Raw genomic sequence first — 7500 nt, forward strand, 5'->3', positions numbered from 1 at the left:
ATGAGTTTCCAGTCACAAAAGAATATTGCGCCATTTCCTAGTCCATAAGAGTGTCACAAAAGACATCCCGCTTTCTCAACCAAACAAAAATTCGCGACCGCAGCCATAGAAAAAGAAAAAAAAGCATACATCTCGTACCAGCGCTAGATGAATTGAAATTCGAAAACTGTCAACGTCAATTACAACATGAAGAGCGTCAGTAGCCAGCGAAACGGCCGCCAGCAATCACGCAAACGGATGTCATTTCTCACCGACATCTGTCCAATCCGATTCAAATCACGGCGGTTTGTAACGGTTTTCAACGGACGCGCTTGCTAGTTTGTAACGGTTTTCGTGTAAAAGAGAGAGAGAGAGAGAGAGAGAGAGAGAGAGAGAGAGAGAGAGAGAGAGAGAGAGAGAGAGAGAGAAAGAGAGAGACAAGGAGGGAGGGAAATAGAGAGAGAGAGAGAGAAATAGTGAGAAAAAAGAGAGGAAGAAGAAGAAACCAAGCCTGCTTTTATACCGTTAATGGGTAAAGTGTGTTCTGCTTTTTTTTTAAGAAATCAACAGTGAAGGTTGCAGACCTTTGCAATGACTCAGGCATGCAAGAGGCTGATGGCCGCTTACAGGCCACCATGGCCTTGATTGCAAAGTTGCAAGGGCCGCGGTGTTGACGCCAGATTGCAAACTGGTCTATGCAGATCAACTGTCGAGGTGTTCAGAGCGTCATATGGTCTGTTGGTCTGTCTGTTGGGCGAGCGGTCACTGAGGCAATAACCAAAATCAGTCCAAAGTGACAGAGTGCTGTAAGATTTGTCTAGGCTACCTTTCCTACTCCTCTTCCTCTTCTTCCTCCTCCTCCTCCTCCTCCTCCTCCTCCTCTTCCTCCTCATCATCACCTTCTTCTTTACCCTCCTACTATTTTTTCTCTTTCTCCTCTTCCCTTTTCTCCTCTTTTTTCTCTTCCCCTCCCTCTCCTCCTCCTCTTCTTCCTTTCTCTCCTCCTTCTACTTTATTCCCTCCTCCTCCTTATCATCATCATCATCACCCTCACCCCATCTACTTTCTCCTTTCTTTGTTCTCCGCCCTCCTCTTCCTTTTTCTCCTCTTCTCCTCCTCCTCCCTTTCCTCCTTCTCTATCTTCTTCTCATCCTTTATAGTTTCACCTCCTCTTTCTCTTCCTTTACCTCCACTTCCTCTTCTTCCTCTTTACACTTCTTTTATTCTCTTTTTATCTCTCCCACTTCTCCACCTTTTTCTTCTCCTCCTCTTTATTTTCTCTCTTCCCCCTTCTCTTTCTCCCCCTTTCTTACTTCCTCTCCTCTCTCTTCCTCCTCCTTCTCCTCTTTTTCATCTTTAGAGGAAACAAGCAGCGTTACTACAAGATATTAAACAATATTCTTAATGTCACACTACATAGATTTTATTATGGCCAACTCTTGTTGATTATAAACATTCAAGAACCAACTTAGCCTTTATGGACGCTCTCTCGGATTAATAAAATCGCCTGACGCCTGACATCAAGAGATATAAAAAATGTGACATTGTATTGAAATGTCGAGTGTCTTGATGAAGATGACGACGAGATTCACCGTGAATAGTGGCTGTTTAAATGGAGGAGAAATAGTCAAGTCATTATTGGTCTTCCTTTCTCTTTTCCTCTCTCTCTCTCTCTCTATCTATCTATCTATCTATCTATCTATCTCTCTCTCTCTCTCTCTCTCTCTCTCTCTCTCTCTCTCTTTCTCTCTCTCTCTCTCTCTCTCTCTCTCTCTCTCTCTCTCTCTCTCTCTCTCTCTCTCTCTCTCTCTCTCTTCTCTCTCTTCTCTCTCTCTCTCTCTCTCTCTCTCTCTCTCTCTCTCTCTCTCTCTCTCTCTCTCTCTCTCTCTCTCTCTCTCTCTCTCTTTCTCTCTCTCTCTCTCTCTCTCTCTATATATATATATATATATATATATATATATATATATATATATGTATATCCCCTCTCTATTAATTTCTTCCATTCGCTCGGTATATTGAAAATAATAATGATAATAATAGTAACAATAATCATTATAATAACAACAATAATAACAAAAATAAAACTAGGAAAATTCAATCTGATGGATTCCCATTCTTCAGTAGGCGGGGGTGGGCGGGAGGGTGAGGTGGAGAAAAGGAATCGACTTGTCCACGACGAATGCTCCTCGCTTAGGGTAGATCACAGCTGACATAACTCGGTTAGGAACAGACTCCCCCGAGACCTCAGTTAACGTGATGGGGATAACTGGGTTCCACCAGGTACTCCAGGTTGATCGGATATTCGTCCTTAGTTGGATATTTGTGGTTTGGATGGTGGGAGGGGGAGGGGGAGGGGGGTATTGGTGCACTGGGAAAGGCCAAAAGGTCGTGCGAAGTGAAGGAGAGGTCGAGTTTTATGTGTAAACCAAAGGCGCGATGGACCTTATGATCGAGCCCTGGCTGGCCTGGGTATAATGTCACATTGACTTCATGCGACTTCAGAAGATAGTCACGCTCTCTCTTTCTCTATATCTATCTATCTATCTATCTAGTAATCAAGCTATCTCTCTCTCTCTCTCTCTCTCTCTCTCTCTCTCTCTCTCTCTCTCTCTCTCTCTCTCTCTCAATCTATCTATCTATCTAGTTATCAAGCTATCTAGCTATCTATCTCTCTCTCTCTTTCTCTCTCTCTTTCTCTCTCTCTCTCTCTCTCTCTCTCTCTTTATATATATATATATACATATTTATATATATGTATATATATGTATATATATATATATATACATATATCGATCTGTCTATCTCTCTTTCTTTCTCTTTCTCAACTCTCACTCTCGTGTGTCGTTGGTATTTCCTTTTTCTTTTTGTCTTTCCTATATTTTCTTGATCTTGTCTTTGCTTTCTTCGTTTTCTTTATTTCTCATGCCTCCTCCCGTTTTCTTTATTTCCTTTTGCCTTGCCTTGCCTTGTCTTGTCTTGCCTTTTCTTGTTCTGTCTTGTTCGAACGCCTTCCTTTAACTGACCTGCCTTGAACTGCCCCGACCCCCCCCCGGTCCCCCCCTAACCTTACCTTGTTCCACTTTCCCCCTCCCCCCTCCCCCCTCCCCTATCAATGTCTCTCCACCATTTTGCTCCCTAACTCCAAAACATTTTCTCCAACAAAAAGGAAAAAAAAAAGCTAAAATAATCTCCATACTATGCAGAAAAAGGGGAGGACTTTTGTCCCCGACTGTACAAAAGGTTACCCACACCAACCTATCACACCCACGCCCATACATGATTGCCAATGTACTAGACAAGTTACGTAGATACACACCCCTCACATACACCCAGAACGACAGCAATCACGCCCACAAGATACACTCAGTTATCACGCCTATGGTGGATCATACTAGATAACATGACGCCCACGGGCCAGTGCTGGAAACTAACAGGACTATTCACGCCCATATGGGTGGGGTGGGGATGTTTACCTTGAGTTTCCCCGCGCCCATCCTCATCTCGCCTAGCCTACCTCTTAGCTCGCACTCTCTTTGCTTTGTTCCTCTTTATTTCTCTTTATTTCTTCCTCTCTTCTCTTTATCCACACGTCTGTGTCCTCCCCTCACTCCTCCTCCTCTTTGTTTCTTTTCTATTTCTCTCTTTGAGCCTGTGTCCACATTCTCTCAGTTCCTTTCCTGTCTGAATTTTCGTTTTCCGTCTAAGTTTTATCGAGATATTTTTTTCTCTCCATCTCTGTTTTTTTCGTTTTTCTCTTTGCCTTTGTCATGTTCCTCTTTGCCTCTGTTCTCTTCCTCTGTGTCTCTGTCTTCTTCGTTTTCACAATTTTTTTTTTCAATAACTCTGTTTCTTTACCATTCAATCTTCTATTTCCACCGCCATCAACATCAACATCAATCCTACCACCATTCCATCCAGCTTCCATTGAGGACATCACGAGTGGTGACGCAACCATTATAAACAATGACGTCACGACCACATTCAGCGAAATCATTGACGGTTCCTCATCTTTCACGACTAATACTGTAGGTGATTTCTACCACCACTACCACCACCACCACCCACGTTTTCATCACCACAATTCCCACTAACGCAACCACGCGGTAAAGAAAAATGGTCTCTTTGATGCTACCGGGCCAAGAAATTCTTGTTATTCGTTCGTGGGATGTTGTTCTCTTTCTCCAGATAGAAATACAGCAAACGAGGGTTATTGGTATGTCTGTTTACACGACGACTCAATCATAAAAAGTTTTGCTATTCATTTTTATTGTAGTTCTAGTCATAGATATAGAAACACATACAAATGTGTGTGTGTGTGTGTGTGTGTGTGTGTGTGTGTGTGTGTGTGTGTGTGTGTGTGTGTGTGTGTGTGTGTGTGTGTGTGTGTGTGTGTGTGTGTGTGTGTGTGTGTGTGTGTGTGTGTGTGTGTGTGTGTGTGTGTGTGTGTGTGTGTATGTGCGTGTGTGTGTGTGTGTGTGTGTGTGGTGTGTGTGTGTGTGTGTGTGTGTGTGTGTGTGTGTGTGTGTGTGTGTGTGTGTGTGTGTGTGTGTGTGTGTGTGTGTGTGTGTGTGTGTGTGTGTGTGTGTGTGTGTGTGTGTGTGTGTGTGTGTGTTTGCGTGTGCAAACTTCACATCAAAGCTCCGTATTTATTCTCTTCCGCCATTTATAACAGAGATTACTTTCTTCGTAATCTCGTTGGAACACTCATGCTGATTATTATTTCTCGGAAAGGCTTCTGCGACTGTTGAAGAATCGTTTGGAAAAACTTTTTTTGTCATATGAGGATTTCTTCTTGTGTTTCTTTTTCTTCAAAATTGTCTAGACGCTGACAGCGCCTCGCGTGTTTCTTCCAGTACACAGTATGGATACTGACAGAACTTTTATCAAACTTGAAACAAACATAAAAGAAACTTAGGACAAGTCTCCGACAGGATTATCCTTTCTCCCGATGTTCAGTGTAGGCACTAGAATAAATGAAAATATTTACTAAAAAAAAAAAAAATGAAAAAAAAATCACGAAAGATTTAGGGTATTAGGAAACAAATCTCCTTGCCCAGAGACTTTATGCTCACCCTGTATTGCGCATGTGCAGAAAGATCAACCCCTCAGTTACCAACCCGCACTTGATTCAGGGTGGAGTCTAGGGAGGTCAAAGGGTGAGGGTGAGGAGTGGTGGGGAGGAGGAGAGGAAGGAGGGGTTGGACGAGGAAGAGGAGGAGGAGGAGGAGAACGAAAAAGAGGAGAAGGAGGAAGAGGATAGGGGGGGGAGGATGGGGTTAAGGTGTCATGGCATGACATCACAAGACGCTTTCCTCCCCTCCCCTCCCCTCCCCCCACCACTCGGGGGGGGGGTCCACCCTTTCATCTCCGTAGCGTGAAGATGAATAGGATAAACAGAAGACCTTTTTTCGAAAATGTTCTTAATGTCCAAAGAAATTCTCTTCTAGTTTTGCAATTAACATAATGATGCCATTGTTCTTCGTTCTGTGAGGTCAAAATGCTTCGTGACTTTTGTGACTACTGTACATGAACCATAAAAGGTATGCGTGGTGTGTGCGTGTGTGTGTGTGTGTGTGTGTGTGTGTGTGTGTGTGTGTGTGTGTGTGTGTGTGTGTGTGTGTGTGTGTGTGTGTGTGTGTGTGTGTGTGTGTGTGTGTGTGTGTGTGTGTGTGTGTGTGTGTGTGTGTGTGTGTGTGTGTGTGTGTGTGTGTGTGTCCTAGCAAACACCGCCAAGAACCTCCACATCTCCATATCTTCCCAATTATCTCCCAATTCCTTCTCCTCTCCCTCCTCTTCCTCCTCCTCCTCCTGCTCCTCCTCCACCGCCTCTTCCTGCTACTCCTTCTACGCCCACTCCACCTCCTCTTCCTCTTCCACCCACTCTACATCACCTACGCCCCCTCCTCTTGCTCATAAATTTCCTCCCGCTCTTCCTCCTCCTTCTCCTCCTCCTCCTCCTCCTTCTCCTACTTTATCTGTTCCTCCTTATCCTCCTCATCCTCATCCTCCTTTTCCTCCTCCTCCTCCTCCTCCTCCTTCGTCTTCTTCGCTTTCTCCTCTACTCTTCCTCTTCTCTCTTCTCCTTCTTCGATTCTTTTTCCTCCACATCTTCCTCATCTTCTTCCTCTTCCTTCTTCTCCTCTTATTTTACTATTCCTACTCCACTTCCGCCACCACCTCCACTTCCACCACATCCCTCTCTTCTTCCTATTCCTCTTCCTTCCTCGTCTTTTTCTCCTCCTGTTCCCAAGATATGAAAGAGGCGAAGAACCCTTTTCGAAAAATTCTTCATCCTTTGGAAGTGTCCCTCAGGAGCTTTCTTGTGTCGTCGAACTGAAACTCATCTTTGACGAAGTCTTCCATCCAACTCGTGAAATGCAGCGACGATGTCGTCAGCCCAGATTTCCAAATCCTTTCTTGCCAACCAGAATAAAATACCCAAAAGGATCTAAGAAGGAAATAGGCAAGAACTAGTTTACCAATAGATTGGTTAACGAATGAAATAGACTTAGGAACCATGTAATAAGCTCCGAAACTATGAGTTGTTTTAAGAAAAAGGGTAGATAGCTTTATGGATAGAGATAATAGGTGGTAATGGACATGGAACTGCTTAGTACAGGCCTTATGGTCTCTTGCAGTCTCTTTCATTCTTATGATCTTACAAATTCATTCCATTCATTCCTGTGACGCTTGGGTCTCAAGCTGCCTAGCCACTTCCATACCATGACGCCTACGTAGGCGTCATGAGGAGCAAGTGGATACGCCATGATGACGACGTCGGCGTCATGATTATATTTATTGTAGTCGTACCTACGTAACCTCCATTCTCTCTAAACTGGCTTCATCATATTTTCTATGGTTATCAAAATTCACGGGTGAAAGAGAACGAACGATTGAGCACTGACTTTATTTTTTATAATGCGATTATTATGACGCAACATCGCACGTCGGGCAGCTAATGCTGCCAGACGTGCGATGTGCGACTGTAGAACACTTCTCGTGAATACTCAAATTATACTCAGAGAACGTCACCATTTTCTTTACAAAAAATTATATGAATCATAGAACGTCGCCATTGTTTTTACAAAAATTATATGAATCATAAAGACTGCTGCATATAAAGATAAATCAAACTCTCAACAACAAAATGAATATTTGCATTGTTCCGATATCCCATAATTCAACTCGGAGAAACATGATTTTAAAAAGATAAAATTCAATGAAATTTTATAACGGCCTAACCGGCCAATGGGCAACACTTTAGTGGGAGTAGTTCTTTGCCAACCTAAAATAGATAAAATAAAGACACAGAGAGAGAGAGAGAGAGAGAGAGAGGGGGGGAGAGAGAGAGAGAGAGGAACACTATCCACATCCTCCCACTCATCACCTCACTTCCTCACACCTCACCTCCTCATCTAACTCCCAATCCCTCATCCCAATCCCATCCCTTCGAGTCGATCCCGAAATTCGGTTTCTGAAATTCTCCAGGTTTTTGGAGGACCCCATGTGTCCACTGGAGGT

The 7500-nt window shown here is 43.6% G+C and overlaps 1 protein-coding gene across 1 annotated transcript in view; it reads left to right on the forward strand.

Annotated features, from left to right (window-relative positions):
* LOC143035744 (uncharacterized) overlaps window positions 1-7500 on the forward strand; it is a 28805-nt gene that overhangs the window by 6652 nt on the left and 14653 nt on the right. The gene's annotated exons all lie outside the window — the stretch shown is intronic.

The sequence above is a fragment of the Oratosquilla oratoria genome, chromosome 19 (genome assembly GCF_046742065.1).
Source record: "Oratosquilla oratoria isolate Oo_2021 chromosome 19, ASM4674206v1, whole genome shotgun sequence".
Lineage (NCBI taxonomy): Eukaryota > Metazoa > Arthropoda > Malacostraca > Stomatopoda > Squillidae > Oratosquilla > Oratosquilla oratoria.